We start from the raw sequence: 21,461 nt of genomic DNA on the forward strand, positions 1-21,461 counted from the left end.
TTGATACTATCTCTTCACCTACACATTTCCTGTCCACTTTTGCATGCGGTTGTATTTTCCAAGTGATGTAGTGACAGGGGAATGGAGCAAGCCCTTTGGGTGTTTGTTTTTTAGAAAAGGATAATCTTTCCATCCTAGACAGAAGTATGAAAAAATGGAGCGAAACTTGGCAACTGCACCAGGCCCATGATGTTAACTTGCTGAACCCACTGGTCTGGGAAACAGATGAGAAATGCCACCTCTGTCTCTCTCTACCCCCCCCCCCCCACTTCCAGCCCAAAGCCCCAGCGCATTCCAGCTACATGACATCATGGGGTACTGGGGAGAGACCAGCCAAGCTGTGTGGGCGTTGTGCACAGAATGCTCATTGTCTCCACACTGCCGCTCTCAAGTCCAAAGTAGCGGGGAGGAAGGGGGGGGGGGAGAGACGCACAAAGGAAGCTCCTGCGGCTTTTCCATTAACTCCCCTGGGAAATAAAGTATTCCAAGACTCTCCCCCACCCCCCGCCACACACACTTCATCTAGGAAGCTTGCGTTGATGGGACTTCAGCCATGCACTAAAACATATGTAACATGCAATAATGGGAAGGGGACATTTGATATGTAGAAAAATAATTGCAGCTAGCAATATCTGGATATTTAAGCTTAGAGAAAATGCACGATCTTTGGGATAGGAGAAATACTCCTTTGTATGTGTGTGGTGCTTCTTAGTGCTCCGTGACAATTTACTTTACTTTCTCTGGTTTTTGCCTCGGTATGTATTTTTGAACCATCTTTTGTCCAATTCTATGTGTCTTTACCTGTGAATAGGTCACAGAGATTTGAGTAGGTTTATCCCAGTGGTGGTGTAAATAAGGTAGTGCATGTTCTTGTTGAAGTTTGTGTTATTTTTGTTATGCTCCCTCTTGGTTTTCTGTGTCTGGTGTGATTATGCTGATCAGTATCACATCAGAAATGAGTCTTACACTGTTTATCTGAGCACTGATTTTGGCCTCAGAACTAAAGTGCTCAGACAGTACAAGTAGAGAATGGTGTTTAAAAAAAAGATATATATTAAATCACATACCTGGCCTATGTAGACTTTCCAATCAATTAGTTTTATTTTCAAATTGTTCTACAGCCTAATAATATACTAAAGTGTTGTACAGTGGATTCTTGAACACTCCTCCCCCATAGATACCAAAATCCATGGATGCTCAAGTCCCATTATATACAATGGTGTAGTAAAATAGTGTCCCTCATATAAATGGCAAAATCAGGGTTTGCCTTTTGAATTTTTTTCAAGCCGTGGATGGTTGAATCTGTGGATACGAAAGACCAACAGTATAACTGACCTCTTTTTATTAACTTATGTTGGAAAATGGAATTGCAGGTGTTCCGGTATATTTCTTACCAAACTATAGCACTTTTGTCTCTGGAATACTGTGTTACTGCCTTCATGGGGACATTAAAAATCGGTATAGAGGAGCTGTGTTTTGTATTTCACTGCAACAGTTTTAAAAGTGCTGCATCCAGGTTTTAAGTAACAATACAAAACAAAAAACAAAAACTTTACCACAAAGACAGAATATTGATTCCATATATCTTAAAGGAGTGATTCTCAAAATCTGGTCGTCCAGTTGTTTTGGACTTCACCTCCCAGAAACCTCAGCCATCTTGGCCAAAGGGCTGGGATTCTGGGAACCAAAATCCAAAACAGCTGGAAGGCCAGAGTTTGGGAATCACTGTCTTAAAGTGTCAGATCCAGGTATTACTGTGTTGTAAGGAACAATACAAAAACTTTTCCACAAAGACAGAATATTTATTCCATATATTTTATACCCCATTTGTATTTTCTGCACCACAACAATCAAGGTAAACAAAAAGCCCAAGTAATTTCATGCAGAGCATCTGGCTTCTGACAGGGACATGTAGGCCAGAGGAAAGTGCCTCACTCTTTCCATTTCCTTCTGCTAAGCTGAAGAGAGATGGAGTTCAAGAGGGGATGGGCCAGGTGACAGCTGGGGCAGGCAGCCTGGTGGAAAGACTCTCACTGTGCAGATTGTTTTCTACTCAGTGACTGACTAAGAGTAGGATGTTTAATGCAGAGCTTGCAAGAATTTTGTGTGTTTTTGGGAGGGGGAGCTATACTTCTCAGATGTCTGAGCCAGCATAGCTGCTGGCCATACTGGTTGGAGAATTCTTGGAGCTGTAGTCCAAAATTAACTTTTCCAAGCTCTAATTTAGTTTAATCATTATGGCTTGATCATTAGCTATACCTTCTTTTAATTTATGTTGTAAGCCACCTTGTGTCCCATGATGAGCGTGAGACAGGATATGAAGTAAATTATACAACATTTTGTTTTAAGAATTTTTGGTTATTTGGTGCATTTTAAAAACTTTTTATCCATCTATCATTCACACAAAATGCTTCTGAAAGTGCCCTGATACTGTATTTGAAATACTCTGTTATATGGGGCGAGGGACTTGCTGTTTGAGAGAAGTCAAGTTTAAAGGTCTTGTGAGCATGTAGCTGTCCCCTTCTATGGAGCTTGGCCAGTGTATTTAGTGGCAAAGCTTTGGAAGATGCTTTGTACAAAGAAGCTATTGCTGCCATAAGATGCATCAACAAAGTAGAAATAATGCAGTTTGATGCCACTTTTAAGTACTTTAGCTCCTTCTTATGGAATCCTGGGATGTGTAGTTTTACAAGGTCTTTAGCCTTCTCTGCCAAGGCATGCTGGTGCATTACAAAATTACAAATCCCAGGATTCTTTAGGATGAAGACATGGCAGTTAAAGTGGTGTCAAACTACATTATATCTACAGTGTAGATGTACCCATAGATGGATTTTAGCTGAGACCAGGATCAGAAATTACATATCTCCAGAGGAACAACATTCTGTATTCTATTACTTTGCCATAAAACCATTAGTTTTTACTGTTTTGTTTTCTATCTGCTTTAAACTCCCATTCAGTAGGCCCATTAGTTTCAGTGGAATTGACTTCTAAAAGGAATTACAGCCTTTTTTCCTAAATATATTTATTTGTAGGTAATTTGAACAGATGCTACTTGAACTTATTTTTAGGTAAATGAAGTCAGGAACATAATCTTACATACATTTGTCTTTCCGTTAACTTTGTGCTGTAAAATACATGGATCAGACTGAAACGTTATTTCATTGCTTCTAGTAAGGCCAATATGTTATCTAAGAAATGATATCTCTAATGAAGTCTGCTTCCCAGACTGTAAGTTTGTTGAAATATTTTCCTAGATAAAAAAGTGTTTCTGCTCTGAAAACAAGGAACAGACAAAACAAAGAAGACCAAATAGTAAGGAGAATCCTTGTTGACTGTAGTTATAGTTGGAGTGAATGAATTTGAAGTCTTGAACTCACCTCTGTTGTTGTGTGCCTTTGAGTTGTTTCCGACTTAAGGTGACTGTAAGGCGAACCTATCATGTGGATTTCTTGGCAGATTTCCTCAAAGCAGGTTTGCCATTGCTATCCTCTGAAGCTGACAGTGTGCGATTTGCCCAAGGACAGCCAGTGGATTTCATGGCTCAGTGGGAACTCGAACGCTGGTCTCTGCAGTTGTAGTCCAACACTCAAACCACTATGCCACACTGGCTTTCAAAAGTACTTACCCTTTCATTTTTGGATAGTTTTCATTTCTGTGGACTGTTATTTTCACATTTGGTTATTCTCAGCTGTTTAATGATGTAATAGTCTGAATGTTGGAGTATGTATAGGGATAGGCAAAGCGTGGTCTATATGCATCCATTGGAACCCCCAAGTGTAGCCCCAGAAGCTTCCCCGAACCCCCAGAGCGATCATTTGACAGTGGAACAAACTCCCTCGGAGTGTAGTGGAGTCTACTTCCTTAGAGGTCTTTAAACAGAGGCTAGATGGCCATCTGTTGAGGATGCTTTGATTTAGATTTCCTCCTGGCAATTACGGTCTCTTCCAACTCTATGATTCTATGATTCTATTTGCCAGTGCCCACCAAAAAATGTGCCCATGCCACTGCGTTTTGTTTCCCCTGACCCTCCAAAGCCACCAAATTTTCCCCAAAATATAAACAAATCTTAAAAATCAACCAAAAATCAGTTAAAATGGCAGCCAGAAGTGATGTCACATTGCTTTAGGCATGCTGAAACATGCTGGTGTGGTTCCCATGGTGGGCACAGAGTGGGGAAATGTCCGCTGTATAGTTGTCCATCACTGGACAAGGACCTGGGAGACCAGGGTTCAAATCCCTGTTGAACTGTAGAAACCCTCTGAGTGACTTCAGGCAAGTAACACTCTTTCAGACTAAGAAGATAATGACAAATCTCTCCTGGATAAATCTTATGAAGAAAACACTAGGATAGGATTGTCATAACTGAGAGTTGACATGAAGGCACATAACAAAATGATAAATTGCCCCTGTCTAACATCAAGGCTGGCCTAGGTATCTACAGGTAATCCTGAGCACTCTGTTCAATAAATGCTTGTAGTTCTCATCTGGGGAAGAGTAGACGTTGGAAAAAATAATAATAAAACAACCCATTCTTTACTTATGTCTTTGAAATGGTACAGGATTAGATCATACATAGCTGTCATCTCCCTAAGGGAAAGGATTAATGATATAGACACATGCTATTTAAAAATAGAAAAAAGGATTTCCTAGTTAGTACAGTTTTATAAATTCATAGGAAAACAGGAAGGGGCCATGATAAGTATGTAGGGAGTGAAATTAGATTCTGGTTTGGCAGAGAATGAAGTCCCATTACAAATTATTCCTGGCCTAGTTCAGTAAGCATTTGAACATTTGTTGAAGAAGGTAGTCTAGCCCATAGTTGTTATTTCCCTTGATATGAAGTTCATAGTGTCAATTTGTATAGGATTTAGTCATCTGAGCTGGTTGTTTTGGAGAGGCCCAATAGGTAGAATGAGTAGCAAAGAGGTTTAGGCCTTATTTGATTAACAGCTTACTAAATATATCAAGTATAGTCCAAACTCAAAAGCTAGTTAGGAAGAGCATTTTACAGTGCAGTCCTGTGCAGAGTTAGGCATGTGTGACACCCTTGATTTTACTTGGGTGAAGGAGACCTACCTGTGCATAGAACTGCATACCCCTTGGGTTTTTAGGCCTCAAAGTCCCAGACCAATCTTGTACAAACCTTTATACATGTACTGGTAAGTTTTAGACAATGTCCAGTCCTTCTACATTGTCAGTATCAGTCAGGACAAACATGTTTTGGTATGGATCTAGGTCAAGGAGTGTGTCTGCCATTGGTGAACCCATATTTTGCACCTAAAACAAGGTGCACACAGGTCCTGCACTTTGTTTTAGGGGAGAATTGCATAAAAGTGTAGATCATTTAATTACCATGCCACTGAAATTTGGCAACATACTGCCAAATTCAGTGGTGAGGCTTGGGTGGCCTGAAAAAATGTCACAGGGAGCAGATATGGCACGCATGTGCATGCGCTAGCCACCTTTATGCTAGGTCCTAGATTATAGTCTAAGCATAGTGCTTCTTCACCCGTCAGGGACTTTCCAGGCAAAAAACTGTTTTTTAAAAACCTGCTTATTAAAGTTATTTTCAATACTAGATAGTGTACAGAAGAGAAACTTATCACACTTTCCCAGCAATTGACAAAATCAGTAGTGTCCGTAGGGAAAATTGTTACAGGGTTCATGTGGGAATAGTATGGTTGTGGTAACAGAGTGTGAGGTGGGAATGCAGAAAAAGAAAAGATGAGAATAGTGCATCAAAGAGTAAGAAAGAATTGTCCCTTATATCTTCCTTTGGTCTTCCCTCCCCGACGACAATTGGTGATTGGCTGATGGTGTTTTAATTTTGTCTTTAATATGAATGTAGTGTATTTTTATAGTGTTTTTGTATTGTTATATGTTGTTCACCGCCCTGATCGATGGAAGGGCGGTATACAAATAAAACTATTATTATTATTATTATTATTATTATTATTATTATTATTATTATTATTATTACATTTACATATAAAACATACAGTCCAGAAATTACATAACTGGCAATTAAAAAAAACATTCATGGAAAATAAAAAGAAGAAAGAGGCCAAAAGAAATGGCAGGGGGAAGTAATACGTGATAAAAGTGGTGCATGACAAAAGTATGAATGTACTTTCCATTGAGAAGTGAACTGCAAACCTCATTATGACATAAAATTTCTTGGCAAGGAAAAGGTTAAGCTAACATAACAGATGATAGCTTAATTTGTACAAATTATGTACAATTGATTCCTTAGAAACACCAAATATATTTCAGAGAAGGTAATGATGTCATGTTTTATGACGTAGCAGCAGTGTCCTTCAGAATAAATCTCTCTCCACTGTTTACTGTTCTGCATCAAAAGGATGATAGGTGAAAGAAGTTAAACATTTACTAACTGCATGTGGGGATTTCTACCTTACTTGTCCGGAGAGACTGCACAAATGTAGCTAGAATCGCTCCTATGTTTAAATACTTTGGAGTTCAGTACTATGCAATAGTGTGTCATCCCAAATTGTTATATTGTTTGTCTCTTGTGGATTATGCTACAATGTATTTTTTCTTCTTTCCTTGGCTGGTTATAATAGGGAGGCCAAGTTACTAATGTAACACTCTGGAGTTGGAATGGGATTTAAAGACCATTTCCTCATATGTTTCACAACAAACAGGGAGGATTACTGTACAGAGTAGATACAGAAGATTGTGCTAGGACCTGCTGGCCCACATTTCATGCATTGGGTTGATGTATGGTACATATATCTCTCACAGTATTTAACATCTCCATGACACTTTGGTAGGACATTGTCAAGATTCTTAATTCAACTCTTTTTCATAACATCCCAGGGATATACTGTAAAAGTTCTGAACAGATGTCTGATCAGTATAGGGCTTGATAAAGGTGAACACACTGACATTTAATCCAGACAAACTGGATATTCTATGGATTTGGAGATTGGTGTCTAGATTATATTGGATGGAGTTAGGTTCCCCACAAAACTCAAGAGTTCACTTTGAGTGTACACTTGGATTCTGGGCTGTTTCTTGATACTTAGAATATTAATTATATTACTACTACTACTACTACTACTACTACTCAGTATTTTGCCACCTTAGGTTAATGTGCTGGCTGGGCCCATTCTTGAGAGAGAGAAAAAACAAGCATACAATCAATCTAAGCATGCGCTTAATCACATATTGAGCTGGACAAACAGCGCCAAAGGGGCAGCCTTCAGCCACCCCTTCTTCAGTCAGATAGGGGTTGCTGCAACCACATGCCACAGCCCTGATCTGCCCTTTCCAGGGTGTGAAAAGGAGCCATAAAAAGTGGCTTCTTTTTGTGTCCTGGAAAGGGTGAAATAGTCACGGCGCCATGGCTATACAGCACTCCTTCAGTGCTTCAGTGTGTGAATGCAGTGCCGGAGAAACGCCATGAAACCACACACCATGTGGTGCAGTGTGTGGCATCACTGCCTGGGGGCAGAGCTGGGCCGTGCATCATGGAAATGTTACACCCGGCTCTGCCCCCCAGCCAGTGTTTCAGGCCAGTGCATACAGGCTCAATGATGTGTTTATTGGTGTTGCCCCAAAGCAGTGTCTACAAAATACTATAGAATGTAAGCATTGCGTATCAGAGCTGTTTGAAAAAATTTTGTTTGGGGAATAGAGCAGCAAATCACACACAAACACAAACCAGGACATAATACTCTAGATATTTTGGTGCCTAAGGCAGAAAATCCCAACAGCATTTTTACTGTAGAAATACAAGTGCTAGCGTGCTGTTGGTGAATATGCTGTAAGTCTTACATCAATACAACAGACTTTTGTTGTTTTTTTGGAGAGGATAGTATTCTGTTCCAGCCATGCAATGACCAAAATCCCCCCAAAACCCACCTTGTGAGCAACAGAGCCCACCACCTCAACACACCAGTTTTTGTGTTGTCAGAGAGGAGGAAGAGAAGGAGCCCTGGTGGCGCAGTGGTTAAATGCCTGTACTGCAGCCATTCACTCGAAACCACAAGGTTGCGAGTTCAAGACCAGCAAAAGGGCCCAAGCTCGACTCAGGCTTGCATCCTTCCGAGGTGACTAAAATGAGTACCCAGACTGTTGGGGGCAAATTAGCTTACTTGCTGTTCACCGCTATGATCTTTGGAATAGCGGTATATAAATAAAACAAATTATTAAATTAATTATCAATAAGGGCATGACTAAGTATTTCCTCTAGCTGAACCTGTTGCAAGGATGTCATCTGCAGGGATCTCCTGAAGACCCCCATAGGTCCTTAGGGATGCCTGTTGCAGAGATTCCAGCTACAGGAAAATAGCCGAACATGTTCCTACGGATACTCCCTTCTCTGATGATGTGAAAATACTAACGTTGGGTGGGCTGAATTGCTCACAAGGTGTGGTTTTCTGTGACAGGATTGTGAAATGTACATGTGGAGACATAGCTACATGATAATACATACATCTCCTCCTGAAGGATCTCAGCCAATTTTCACAGTTTTCAGACTGTGCATGATGCTTCCGATCTTCTGCACTTCACTCTACCAAACTGTAGGGCCTGTTGTGGCCTCTTGGTATGTACAAAGTCTAGGTACAACAGTGTATCTGGTGAGTTTCCAGCTCAAAATCTATGGCTTCTGAGGATTGTACAGTATCTTTAACATTCCTTTAAAATACTATAAAATTGCAATACTTAACACATTTTTTCTTGAATTCAGTGGAATGTATATGTGTAGAACTGTCATCATCCTGTGAAATCAATGTGAAATAGAGTAGTGGAAACAGTCTAGAGTGCAGCATTAATGTAAATGATCATTTTAAAACCCTATAGATATGTCCCAACACCTACAGAAGGGCAGTTATGCATAGATATCCCAGGCTTCCTCCTGCAGGAATTTTCACAAATATCCCTGTTAGACTCATCTTCGGTCAAAACGTCACATTTGATGGCATACTACATCCCCACATCTTTAGACATTTTATGTGGAAGAAATTACTATCACTTTTAGCCTCTGAAGTACCCATCCAGATCAATGACAATGCTATTAATTTGTAAACCTTGGAAATAGCAGACCTTAACCACAGAAACAGCTCTTTCCAATGCAGGTTTACCTTTGTTTAGGACATAGTTCTTAAAAGACCTTTGACTTGAAAATTCTCTTGAGATAAACAAAATTAGAGAAGGGAAAGTGGGCTATGTAGTGGTGAGGATCCCTGAGAAAATAAGGGAGCCAGCAGATCTTTACAAGGAGAAGGAATTGCTCTAAGAACACTTTCATGTGGGAGGTAAAGCAGGCCAGTGAAAGGTCCCTGGCCAGGAAATTTAATCCAAAAAGCAAGAAAAAGGATCATGGGGTTGGGCAGAAAGGAAAGGGATGAAAACTGCTGTGTTTTCCCCCCCTCGGGGCTGTTCTGGTCATACTGTTTTCTGTGTCCTACTCCAGCAGTTGGGAGACTGATGGAGGACTTCAATCTGGGCTCAACATGTCATTCCTGCCAGATATCATGTGTGTTGCACTGGCGATGGGGAGAGAAGAGACAGAGAAAAAAGAATGAGGGTGGGTGACAGCAATTCAAGCCTCCCTGCCTGACAACTGAATGAACTGCAAATAGGCTGAAATCCTCCCTCCTTTAATCCAAGAGGCCTCAAAACTGGAAGTGTGCACTAAGTATACACTTTCTAAAACTCAAAGCTGAGGTTTTTTCACCTCTGTCCAATTTGTATTTTTTCAAAAGTTACTCAGAATGCTTCCCTACAAACTAGATGTCATTTTCACTCCAACATTGTCAGCCCAGGAGAGACCTTTTACAAAATAGAAAAAGAGATTAGAAGGTACATGGGACATTGAAACATTCACTTACTCTGTATACTCATGTATAAGTCTAGAAATTTTAGTCAAAAAACCTGGGTCGACTTACCCATGGGTCAACGTAAGTACTGTACTTTAACTCTTATCAAAAAGGGAACCATGCCTTGGTGAAAGGTGAAAGATTAATCTCTTTTCAGAGTGCCTAAAAGAAGCATTAACTCCTCTACTATCTCATCCATCCAGCCTTTAGGGTGAGCACATGCCTGTCAAATTTTTAAAAGATCTTTAGTATTATTTTCCTTTTCTTCATCCTTCACATCCTTTGTTATATGCTGCTAAGTTTTACCCTCGGGTCATATCAAAATCCATAATTTTGGCCCTAAAACCTGCCCTCAATTTATACATAAAGTCAACTTATAATCGACTATATACAGTACTTACTTACACAATTAAAATTGGTGGCAGGAAGTCCTTGGCAGCCACATGCAGCCCATGTGCCACACTTTCCCCGTTTCTGCCCTAAACCAATTTTGTACCAATCCATGGCAACCTGCCATATGAATCCACCTACATTTTAAAGATCTTCCATGAAACAGTTGCGTTATGTGCTATATCTGTGTGCAGAACAGTGTAGGGTGTGTACACTGTACAGTCAGTGTTAGGGACATTATCCTGAGGCAGTTCATGTTGGTCCTTGGTGAGTTTTCAATGTGTCTTTTGTGAATCTCCCCGCCTTCTCCATGATAGCTTCTCTGGGTTGTTCTCATCAAGCCTGTTGGACATCCTTGATGCACTTGTTTCTGAAGTGAAAGATTATGTGAGAGCAAAAAGTGAAAGAAAAATTGAGCCTCTTTAAGTAGGGGAGCTTGGATGGGTCATATAACCTATTTATCACCAACACTTCTGGAATTTGCATATTTTCAGTGTTCCTACCAATAAGCCAGGATTTTCCTGTTAGCTAGGATTTGGGGGAGAGAACTGAATAGAACGGCCATAAATGTGATATATAGAGTTATGTCTCAGACATCATTTGCTTAGGAAGTTACAGTCTTGCGTGCCAATAGGAGCTAGGAGAATACAGGAGCTGAAATGATTACACAAAAAAATAGCAGGAATTAGTGGTGAATAAATTAATAAAGCCTAGTCTGCCTTTTCTCTAGCAGCCCATTGCTTCTTGTTTTGTTAGAAAAGCACATTTAAAAAATCATTTATGCTGCTGTTTATGTCTATATATCACGCACTCTTGAAGAGGCTTACATGACCATGTCTGTGTAAATCCTCCTGCATTCCATCTGAAGATGTTAAACTGCAGACTATGCAGACAGAAATATGAGGCCAATTTCTCCTTCCATGTTCATTTGACATCAGTTTGATGAAAAGCTCTGAAGAACTCAGAGCTTGCTCATGATTTCATGACATCTGACTGGTTTTAATAAATTGATTGTGATTTGGGGTAATTTTTTTCTTGTGCCACAGCACAGCTACCTATTTTTGTGTGTGCATGTTATTTGCACAACATTTACCCACATCCCTTGTTTATTCAGCAAGTTCCTCCTCTTCAGTATGATGTTATTTCCATCATCTGACCTTGAGGACAGTTCTACCAACTTCCATTTACCCATCATTCGATTCAGTGATGGTTAAGAGGTTAACCAGAACCGTCATTTAAAGTTTGAATTTACCACAGAAATTTAGTTATTTTTGTGTATCATCTCCAGTTTCAGTTTAGCCTTATTCAAGTAGTGTAGGAGACTTCCAATTACTTAGATCCAGATTTGTAGGAGAGTTTAATACCTGAACGCTGAACTTTCTTAGATATATACAAAATTATTCAATTTCAGCAATACTGATAAAGTTGGAAGAACTGTGTCAATAAGACAAAGATTCTTCTGAGGTGGTTTCAAGAATGCAACTATAATAGCAGGATATACTGTACTCATTATATACCAATTTACAGTCTACAAAGATTCTTTATGTTTGCTACAATATTTTATTGTGCATTTGGCTAGCCACTTGTTATTATCAGACAATTTGCAAGCTTGCTTAAGTGGAAATTTGACTGCACAAGTATCAGCCTGTTACAATTGGCATGTGTTTTGTCCTTGATTATTGAATTGCTCTTAGGTGGATGTTTGACTGTCTGCAGCACATATATGTCAGCAAAACAGATACATCTGATGATGGGATCAAAACAGCCAGCAGTAAATGTAATCATTTATAAGACTGTGCCATGGTAGCACAATTACTGTCAAAATAATTTATTTGTTCTGCTGAACTATGCAGAACAATTCCTTCTGAGGCTTGTATGGGATGTTTATTGTATCTTCCATCTTCTCCATCATTGTGGAACTTTTTCATCTACATGTACATGAATGCCTCTTTGCAGGACTGAGGTACAAGCCAGCAGTCTTCAGCCGGCTCCCAGATGTTTTGTGTCAGCTACCTGGGTTGGGAGATATAAATGGGACTCCTGCTGGAGTGACGGGGGCTGATGCTAGTGGAGTTGGCACTGAAGGAGAGACACAAAAGGGGGGACGGTCTTTGGAGAGTTGCCCCTTTGAGGAAATATTTCTTCCGTGTTTTAGAGAGAAGGGTGGGCTTGTTTTTGAGGGTATTTTGCAAGGATGTGTTTTAAAAAGGTGTTGGTGGTTGTGGTATGGGGAGTGGCTATCTCAGACATAAATGGCAGAGGGAGATACAGAAATGGGAGTCAGTGTGCTGTCATGGGGAAAGGGATTACAATAACTGTCTCCCTATTCAAGTAGCCTGGATAGCCTTGGTGACAGTCCCCAGTTGAAAATGCTGCTGTTGAATGGCATTGGTGAATGGTAGAACAACTGCCATTCAGGAACTGATCCTGGATAAACATACCGACCCAACCTGTATCACAGAGATCTGGTCCAGATGAAGCTGGAGGTAGGGGTGTTAATCTCTCTTGGCTTTGCCCACCAGGATTATCTGTACAGTAGCAGTTGAGACAGGGGAGGGAATTGGAATCACAGTCATTTATCAGGATTCCACTCCTCTCACCGGACAGACTGTACCCTAGTCTTCTGGATTCAACATGGGTGACTGTAACAGCAGCTTTTGATACCATTGACCACTGTATCTGTCTGGGCTGTCTCTCCTGGATGGGTCTTGAAAGGGCTGCTTTGCAATGGTTCCAGTCCTTGGAGGTGTGAGTTCAGAAGGTGGTGCTGTGGATTTCGTCTTTGACCTCTCGAGTCTCTGTCCCCCCATGCTATTTGACATAACTGAAGCCACTGGGGGAGGCTGTCTTGAATTTTTGGGTCAGATGTCACCAAAATTAGAGTCAGGCTGGTGATATTCAGCTTCATTTCCTCTTTCCTATCAAACTCCAATGAAGTTGTTTCCATTTTAAACTGGTGTCTGTTGTTTGTAAATGATTGAATAAGACTGAGAAAATTGAAACTTAAAGCGAAATGTTCTCCCAGTCCATCGAAAGGCAGATCAGGGAATAAGGATTCAGTCTGTTCTGGATAGGGTTATTGGTTTATAGTTTGGGTTGTACTCCTCAGTTCAGCCCTGAACCTTGATGCTCAAGTTTTTTCAGTGGCCAGGAGTACATTTGCACAGTTATAGCTAGTCTGCCAGCTTTGTCTGTTCCTCAGGATCCCTGATCTGGCCACAGCGTACGTGCCTTAGCTAAATTCCATCTGGATTTTTGTAGTGCACTCTACATGGGGCTGCCTTTGAAAAAGGCTCAGAAACGTCATTTGGCACAAAGAACCACAGTCAGATTGTTAACTGGGGCTGGCTAAAGGGAGCATACAGTTCTTTTGTTGCAAAAGCTCACTGCTTATTTGTTCCTGGATGTAATCCAAAGTGCTGGTTATACAGCTTGGGTCTAGGCTATCTCCCTATATGATCCTGCCCACACTCTTTAAGATCTTTGGTGAGGCCCTGGTCTTAATCCAATTACACAGGCATGTATGTGTGGTAGGAACGTGAGAGGGGGCCTCCTCAATGGCTGCTCCCAGACTTTGGAGCTCACTCCACTACATTTGAAAAAACACCATTAGGCAGTGTTATATTACTTTTAAAGAATGTTGTATCATGGAGTGGCAAATCAATATTGTTAATAACAAATAAATGACCAAGTTCCTGCATTGTCAGATTTGTAATTATGATGACCGAGCTCCATTGACGTAGCTACATCTGACACTTAAGCCGGGCAGTGTCCAAAGTGAATGGTTACCAAGGTTCTGCAGACAAGGCTCTAAATACCCTAGAAAACACCAGATCCTGTCTGATCTTGGAAGCTATGCAGGGCTAGCCCTTATTAGTATTTGGATGACAGACCACCAAGTAATACCAGGTGTCATAGGCTATATTTCAGAGGAAATAACTGGCAAATCCACTTCTGAGTATTCCTTGCCTAAGAAAACTTTATAAAATTAATGGGGTCACCGTAAGGTGACAGGCAACTTGGAGACCTATACACACGTGCTAGAAAAAATAATTATACGTACTTAAAAAGTCATTCCACATATTGACACTGTCATATGATCATTAAGCCATGTCCAACATAATTGGAGTTTAAATGATGATAAGCATTTGTTTATATAACTGGTCTAGACACAAGAACTATAGGCAAGAAGAGAAACAGCCAGCCACTGATGTAGTCGAGCAATAACCTTCTTAAATTCATGGGGTTGCCATAAGTTGACAAGCGACTTGAAGACACGCACACATTGACAGATCAGGATGCTGGGAAATGACATTCTGCTGCACTCTCCTGGTTGCGGGGCACATTGAGCATAGGATTGGGAGAGACCTGCTAATGGCATTTACCATTGTCCTGAACTGTAGCACTTTGGTAACCATTGGGTTGTGGCACTCCCTGGCTTAAGTGGTAGGGGCTTTTTTTTGGGGGGGGGTCACATTTGGTTATTAATAACTGTAAATGTGAATCCCTCATGGTGGTGCAAGTGGGAGTGCATGCCCACTGAGAAGAACAGGAATTAAGGTCCCACATTTTTTACTATCTTGGGGGGGGGGGAATCCAGAAAGGATCCCCATGGATAGCAAGTGCTCACTGTATTTGGAAGTATATGTGGAGACATTTTCCAATAATGAGTAACAATGTCAAGGTCTTATTTGTTTAAGATTGCTATCAATTTATCCAGTGAAAAAAGGATAGTACAGTAATAGTCATTTTTCTGCTATATAACAAGTGTGAATTCTTCTTTAAAAAATAGAATTCTGTTTTCATGGCTAAACTGTCTGCTTGATTTATTTTATTCAATGTGTAATTAGAGCCAGAGTTTTATTAGCAAATTCCCTGGTAAATAGCATACTGGAAAAAAATGTTCATCTGAGACACAAGGAACTGTATTAGTATCTCAGCTGTTACTGATTTTGAGCTCCTCTGTCACCCTTATAGATATTAATTTCATAAACATATGATGCTTTGGAATTACAGCACAGCCAGAATTTTATATTATACTGTGTGGGTTTGGATGGTATAATCCAGTGCTGTCGTGTGTGTGTGTGTGTGTGTGTGTGTGTACCTCACTAGGTGACACCCTAATGGGGTGGGGGTGACACCACTGCTCCTCAAACACCTACATTGTGGCAGAAACAGGCTGTGGCATTCATCTGCTTCTCTTTAAAATGCTTTAAGAGATGGTGAGAGTGAAGCGGGAAGCTCAATGGGAGGAGAAAGGAGTGGCCCCAGAATTTCTTTAACAATATCACATTTTAAACAAACCTTCACTGTGTATATGTAAACACATTTTGTATATGTAAACACATTGTAATTTGAAGGTATAATTTTAATTTTGCTAGTTGTTTATGTCAGAACTATTAGCATTACATTCAGTGGTATATGGGAATTATGATTTACGAGTGACATTACTCCAAGAAAGTGTTACTAAGGATTCTATCCGGTGTGAAATGGGAGAAGGTCAATGGAGGGGGGTGACCATGAGTTACCGCATCAACCCTAGTGATGCCACTGGTATACTCTGCCAGTAAATGACAGTACAGTAATTGTCCAACCATTGTAACATTCTGTTATTGCCTGAAGTACTGTGGGGAGGTCTTGCAGGTTGGGGGCAAAATGACTTTTAAGCTGGTTTTGTATGTTCTTTTCTAAATGCTGCTGTTGTAGCAGGAAATAACAAAGTACATGACTTCCAGGTCACTTCCTGCTGGAGAAAAAGTCCTCTCTTGGTCAAAGGTGGCAAAAAACAACAGTGGAATAACCTTTCATGTCCACAAGGGGCAGGTGTGTTAGGGCCATTTGAGACCTAAAAAATCAAATTGCTTTTGCAGGGGATGTAGCCCCAAAAGTATCCTGGAGGACCAGTGTGAACCTAGACCCTGAGAATTGCTCATCCTACTATAGTAGAATTGACTCCCAGAGCCATAAAAATAAAAACATTCCTTGTTCACTTGAAAAAGTCACTTAAAACCAGGGGGTTGCGCACTGAAAACAAGACTTCTCAGTTTGCACACAGTTGAAAACAGAAGGAAACAAATACAAATTTGTTGTTTTAAACAACACAAACAACAACCCAGTGCTGCCAGGGTTGACCCCACCTACTAACGGAGAGTTAAAGGGAAACAATTTAAAATTACTTTATGGTGATTTATGTCTGCAAGTAGCTAGATAGCAAACAAATCTATGCAAGAATCAAATTATCTCTTTTATGTGTTAAGTCACTAATAATGTAATACACTAATTGCAACTGTCTGCACATCCCAGCAGTTATTCCAATCAGTTTGTCCATCTGCCAGACTCGAGCTTTAGTTACCTCTCATCAGGTTTCTGAGAAGATTCTTTGGTATCTCAGAGGAGACTAGCTTTAAGCCCAGTGTAATGCAGTAGTTAAGATTCAGTTTGGTCATTTAATGAGCAGAACAGTATGAGGAATCAGTGGAGACTCTCCCCTAGAGATAATGGGCAGGGAAGCAACACTGCTGCAGGTCCTCGTGTTGTTCTCTCTCATGCTTTTCTTGAAGGGATTTCCAGACCAGCTTTTGCAGGAAGCCCAGGGGCCAAAGTGAGATTGAGAAATCATAAAGATCCCCTGGCCCATGCACATCCAGCCTGAATGGCGCTCCAGATTCAATCCAGTGAACTGTGAGTGGAACATTTTGAATAGGATAATGATCCCATGTCAGACACTAGCTGCTTTAACTGGAGATGGGAGGGACTGAGTCTGGGCTCTCTTCCAGTACCTTCAGTAAGACCAATTAAACATCACAAAAGAGCTTTTAAGAGTTTCAAATAAATTTTGATATTCCAAAGGCAAGAGGACGAAGAAAATGATAATGTCAGCAAAGGACATGGTAGGTGCCTAGTCTGCAATATGTTTTCCTGGTTCACCAAACACCCACACAGGCTGGCTGGGAGGGAATTATCAACTGATAATGCAGGCAGAGGCAGTGAATTGCAAGCAGCTAGAAAGCATCCTTGCCTGTGAGTCTGTTAAGAGAAAGGCATTGGTCAAGCAGTTCCAAGTCAAGGGCAACAACAGGAATCAAGGACAACATGGTCCAAGAGCTGAAGAAGCCAGGAAGTCCAAAGTATGAAATGCAGGAGCCTGGAAACAGGTATCAAGGACAGGAATGCTGGCCATGAAGCAGACAAGTTGCTTCCAGCCCTAGTCTTAGGCAAACTCAGCTCTTAAATAGCCTGACACCACCTGATTCTAATCAGAGCTGGCTTGCTGCTGCTTGCCCTGCAGCCTGGCTGAGCATTTTGTTATATCCTTTGTTTTTTAATTTTGTGCCTCCTAGCTTGAGGACTTAAGACCCCAACTGTGTCCTCTGCCTCATGAGCAGGTGAGTCTTGCCCTTGCCCTGCTGGCTGAGGCTGCACTGCCACAGGGTGAGCTGGCTGAGGTTCTTCAGCAAGAAGGGCTGCAGCAGACTGTTCCTTGTCTGGAAGACTTGCCTGGGTCCCTTCCTCAGCCTCCTCATCAGACTCTTCCTCCAGGTCCCAGTCCTGCAGCTCCTGGCCCGTGACATATGTTAAACTTAAAATAGTGATTAACAGTGTTTTTTGAAAACTATTTGAATCAGTTTATACCCCATGTGTGAGGTCACATATTGCATCAAAATATACTGGGACAAACATACAATAAGCACGCTCTTTGAAAATACAAAATCTAGCTCTTTGAATCTATTGTTAACACTAATCTGCAGCTGTGCCCAGTGCTGAAGAAGCATCTCTGCATTTCAGTTTAAAATGAATTCTTGGTCTGTCATCTGAGCGGCTACAATAGAAACTACAAAGATACTTGTGGCTGCATTCTTGATTTTCTGCCAGGTGCCTATTGTTTTGTCAGATTTGTCAATTTCAGTCACTAACAATATAATACTACAGTGTTTTTCATTAGCAAATAATACCAGCAAGGGCCAAATTAAAAAAAAGAGACAAAAAGAAAAGTTTAGCCCATTGATTATATTGTAGTCCGGTAGAATGGTTTCACTGCAGCAGCACAAGAAATGACTTAATTCCTTGAATCTGAAGCTTAGTCTTCTTGCCTAGCAGAGGCAGTAGGGACAGACCCCTGCCTCAGCTCTGCCCTTGAAAATAGTGCATAACTTTCCTGGCACATCACAGCTATCTTTAAAAGCAACATTTCTTAGAAGCCTTAGTACTTATTAAAATACATTTTAAAACAGCAACTTAATTGCAAACGTATTGGCCAGAATTCAGTAAGGGACTTATCTCTTTGTAAGTGGACTTACACCTGCAGGAAATGGAATTGAGCAGTTTTGCAACATTCATACTGAGCAAAGGCTTGCCATGATATTACTATGTAGGAGAACCAGTGGAGTGACAGTTGAACAATGAGAACACTATGCATTAGGACACCGGCTATGGAGTGACATTGTGCATTGGTAGGTCCCTGTGTTCATCGGGATACTGTTGCCGGTGCCCTCATAGACATCTTCATATTCACTAACAGGGTTTGTTTGCTGCAAAATTCAGTATACATAAGTTACATAACATAGGCAGTGATGGAGAATTATGGCTATTCCATTTATTGTTGCATCATGTAGTCACTGTGCTAGACAATATGTTTTAAAAATTCTTTCTATATCAGTATTTTGATATTTCAATAATCTATTGGTTATCCATTGAACTGTGTGGGTCTTACTCTTCCCAGTGTGGGAAGAAGCTTGCATCAATAGATTCTCCTCTTTATTTTTTCCCCTGTTAATGCATTTTATTAAAAGATGACAGTCATCTTTATAGTCATCCTATATTGTAAGAAGATGAGCTTGTCTATCTGCCTTAATTCTACATTGCTTACGTCACTGTTTTTTAATTTATGTATTGTCGTCCTACATATAATTATATTTATTCTAGCGCTGTAACATTCTGGCATACTTTTTGGTTCCTTTGTTGTCATTTGTAAGGTTATATACTTGGATAGTAAGCAGTTAACTGACAGAACAGATTTTGCAAGTGCAGAATACAGTAGGTACTTTGTAAGCAACCTGTACTTTGTAAGCAACCTCTGAGTCATTGTGGCGTAGTGGTTTGTGTTGGACTACAACTCTGGAGAACAGTTTTTGATTCCCTGCTTGGCTATGGAAACCCACTGGGTGACTTTGGGCAAGTCACATGCTCTCAGCTTCAGAGAAAGGCAAACTTCCTCTGATCAAATCTTGGCAAGAAAACCACATCATAGGGTTGCCTTAACATTGCCATACATCAGAAATGACTTGAAGGCACACAACAACAACAACAACAACAACTTTCCTTTAAAATGAGAAAAAAGAAGAAGCTCTAGAGTGGTGAAGATGCTAAAATCTTTCAGTTGTTGGCAGTAATAGGTAGCAGACCTAGAAGACCACCTTTAAAAGTATATTGGGATTTATAGGCTCATAAAGAGCATCATGCTATCGTGGTTTGAGTGTTGGACTAGGACTCTGAAAGACCAGGGTTTGAATCCCTGCTTGGCCAAGGGAGCTCTGTGGATACCCTCTCAGCCTCAGAGGAAGGCAAAAACAACCTCCCTGAACAAATCTTATCAATAAAACCACATGATATAGTTGCCACAAGTAGGAAACAACTTGGAGGCACACAACAACAAACCTAATTTCCTCCCTGTCTAAAAGTGGTGGGGGAAATGTTGAATGGTTACGATAACCCATATTTAAAAAGATGTGTGTTGGTGATGAGGAATGCGCATAGCAGAGTGGGGAATGTCCAGTGGGTGAGAGGCCACATTGGCCCCTCCAAGCTTACTAGCAGCTACATCCAGCTCCGTAAGTAATGTTTTCTGTTCCCCAAATGTCTTGTCTTAAAAAAAAGTTGTATTTTTTTTCTGTCCCACTAAAATTTGGTCATGACAAGGGTACATTGGGGTCTACAAAAACAACGGGGGGGGGGGGGGGGGGAGAACATGAACTCTGTGGGCCACATGTTGTAGTACATCACAACATTTTAAAAATGTATGGCTTAACAAACATTAGAGGTTTTTTTTAGAGAGCCTAGCAGAACATAGTAAAAGTTGATACATTTTGTATATTAAATGTAGCAGCTGTTGGCTGATACAAGTCCACTTATGAATAATCATAGCTGTTTTGTGGAAAGTAGCATCTAAAGCAGTGTTTCCCAAACGTTCATCCTCCAGGTGTTTTGGACTTCAACTCCTAGAAGTCCCAGCCACAGGGACTTGAAGTCTAAAACACCTGGAAAGTCAAAGTTTGGGGAACACCTATCTAAAGTATTGCTTCAAGTGATGTTTTGCAAACAGAGCTTTGTGGCACAACAACAGGGTTGCCAGCAGTGACCCAGGACAGTTCTAGAGGGAGGATGGGACTCTTTTTTCAAACATGTCAGTATTTGAACACACTACAGAGCAAGGCACCTTTCTTGCTATTCTAGGTTTATCGTGACTGTGGGTGGGGACTATCGGAGCCAAAGAAATAACTGCTAGTGTTCTCACAAGCTTGATTAGTTTGTATGAATTTTTATAGATAAAACACTGCAAATCTGTCTGAGGTGCACCTTAGTGAAATAAAGAAATAATAGAAAAGCTTATTAATATATCTGGATTGCTCCTATGTGTGCATGTGAGCCAGTGTAAGCATTTTATTTGGAGTTCATGGTGAAATGTTACATAGCTAGTTCACTCATAGAAGTTGAAGATAGACGCATCTGAGCATTGTGTTTTTGGACTTGCTATGAAAATATCAGATTTCAAATGTGCAGAGAAATTGCAAAATGAATACTGGAAAAAGGTGGTTTTGCAGAAATGAGAGAACTGATGACATTCCTTGGCAATGCTGCTCTGGATAAAACATTAGTCACCCTTTATGCGTTCCAGTTCAAGAGCAGACTCGCTCTGAAATGCTCTTGTGATGACATGATCTTTTAGCCCTCTCTCTCTTATTAAAATGGGGCCCCAATGGGAAAAGAAGCAACAAAGTCAGGGTTCTGTGGGTTATTTTGGTATGTTTTACCAACATACTGTGGTGTTCATTGATTTGAAATGATAATACATTGCACTTGGATCCATCTGTTCTTTCCATTTGTATTTTGAGTTCAGACCCTGGTGCAAATCTTTTATGCTGGTGGGACTGGAATTGTTCATCAGCAATGGATCTGTGTGATGGGCAGGGATTGCCAGTGGGTAACCACAGGTTGACTAGCTGGCTA

At 40.6% G+C, this 21,461-nt stretch overlaps 1 protein-coding gene across 1 annotated transcript in view; it reads left to right on the forward strand.

Annotated features, from left to right (window-relative positions):
* CNN3 (calponin 3) overlaps positions 1-21,461 on the forward strand; it is a 36,262-nt gene that overhangs the window by 3,706 nt on the left and 11,095 nt on the right. The gene's annotated exons all lie outside the window — the stretch shown is intronic.

This window comes from Sceloporus undulatus, chromosome 4 (genome assembly GCF_019175285.1).
Source record: "Sceloporus undulatus isolate JIND9_A2432 ecotype Alabama chromosome 4, SceUnd_v1.1, whole genome shotgun sequence".
Taxonomy (NCBI): domain Eukaryota; kingdom Metazoa; phylum Chordata; class Lepidosauria; order Squamata; family Phrynosomatidae; genus Sceloporus; species Sceloporus undulatus.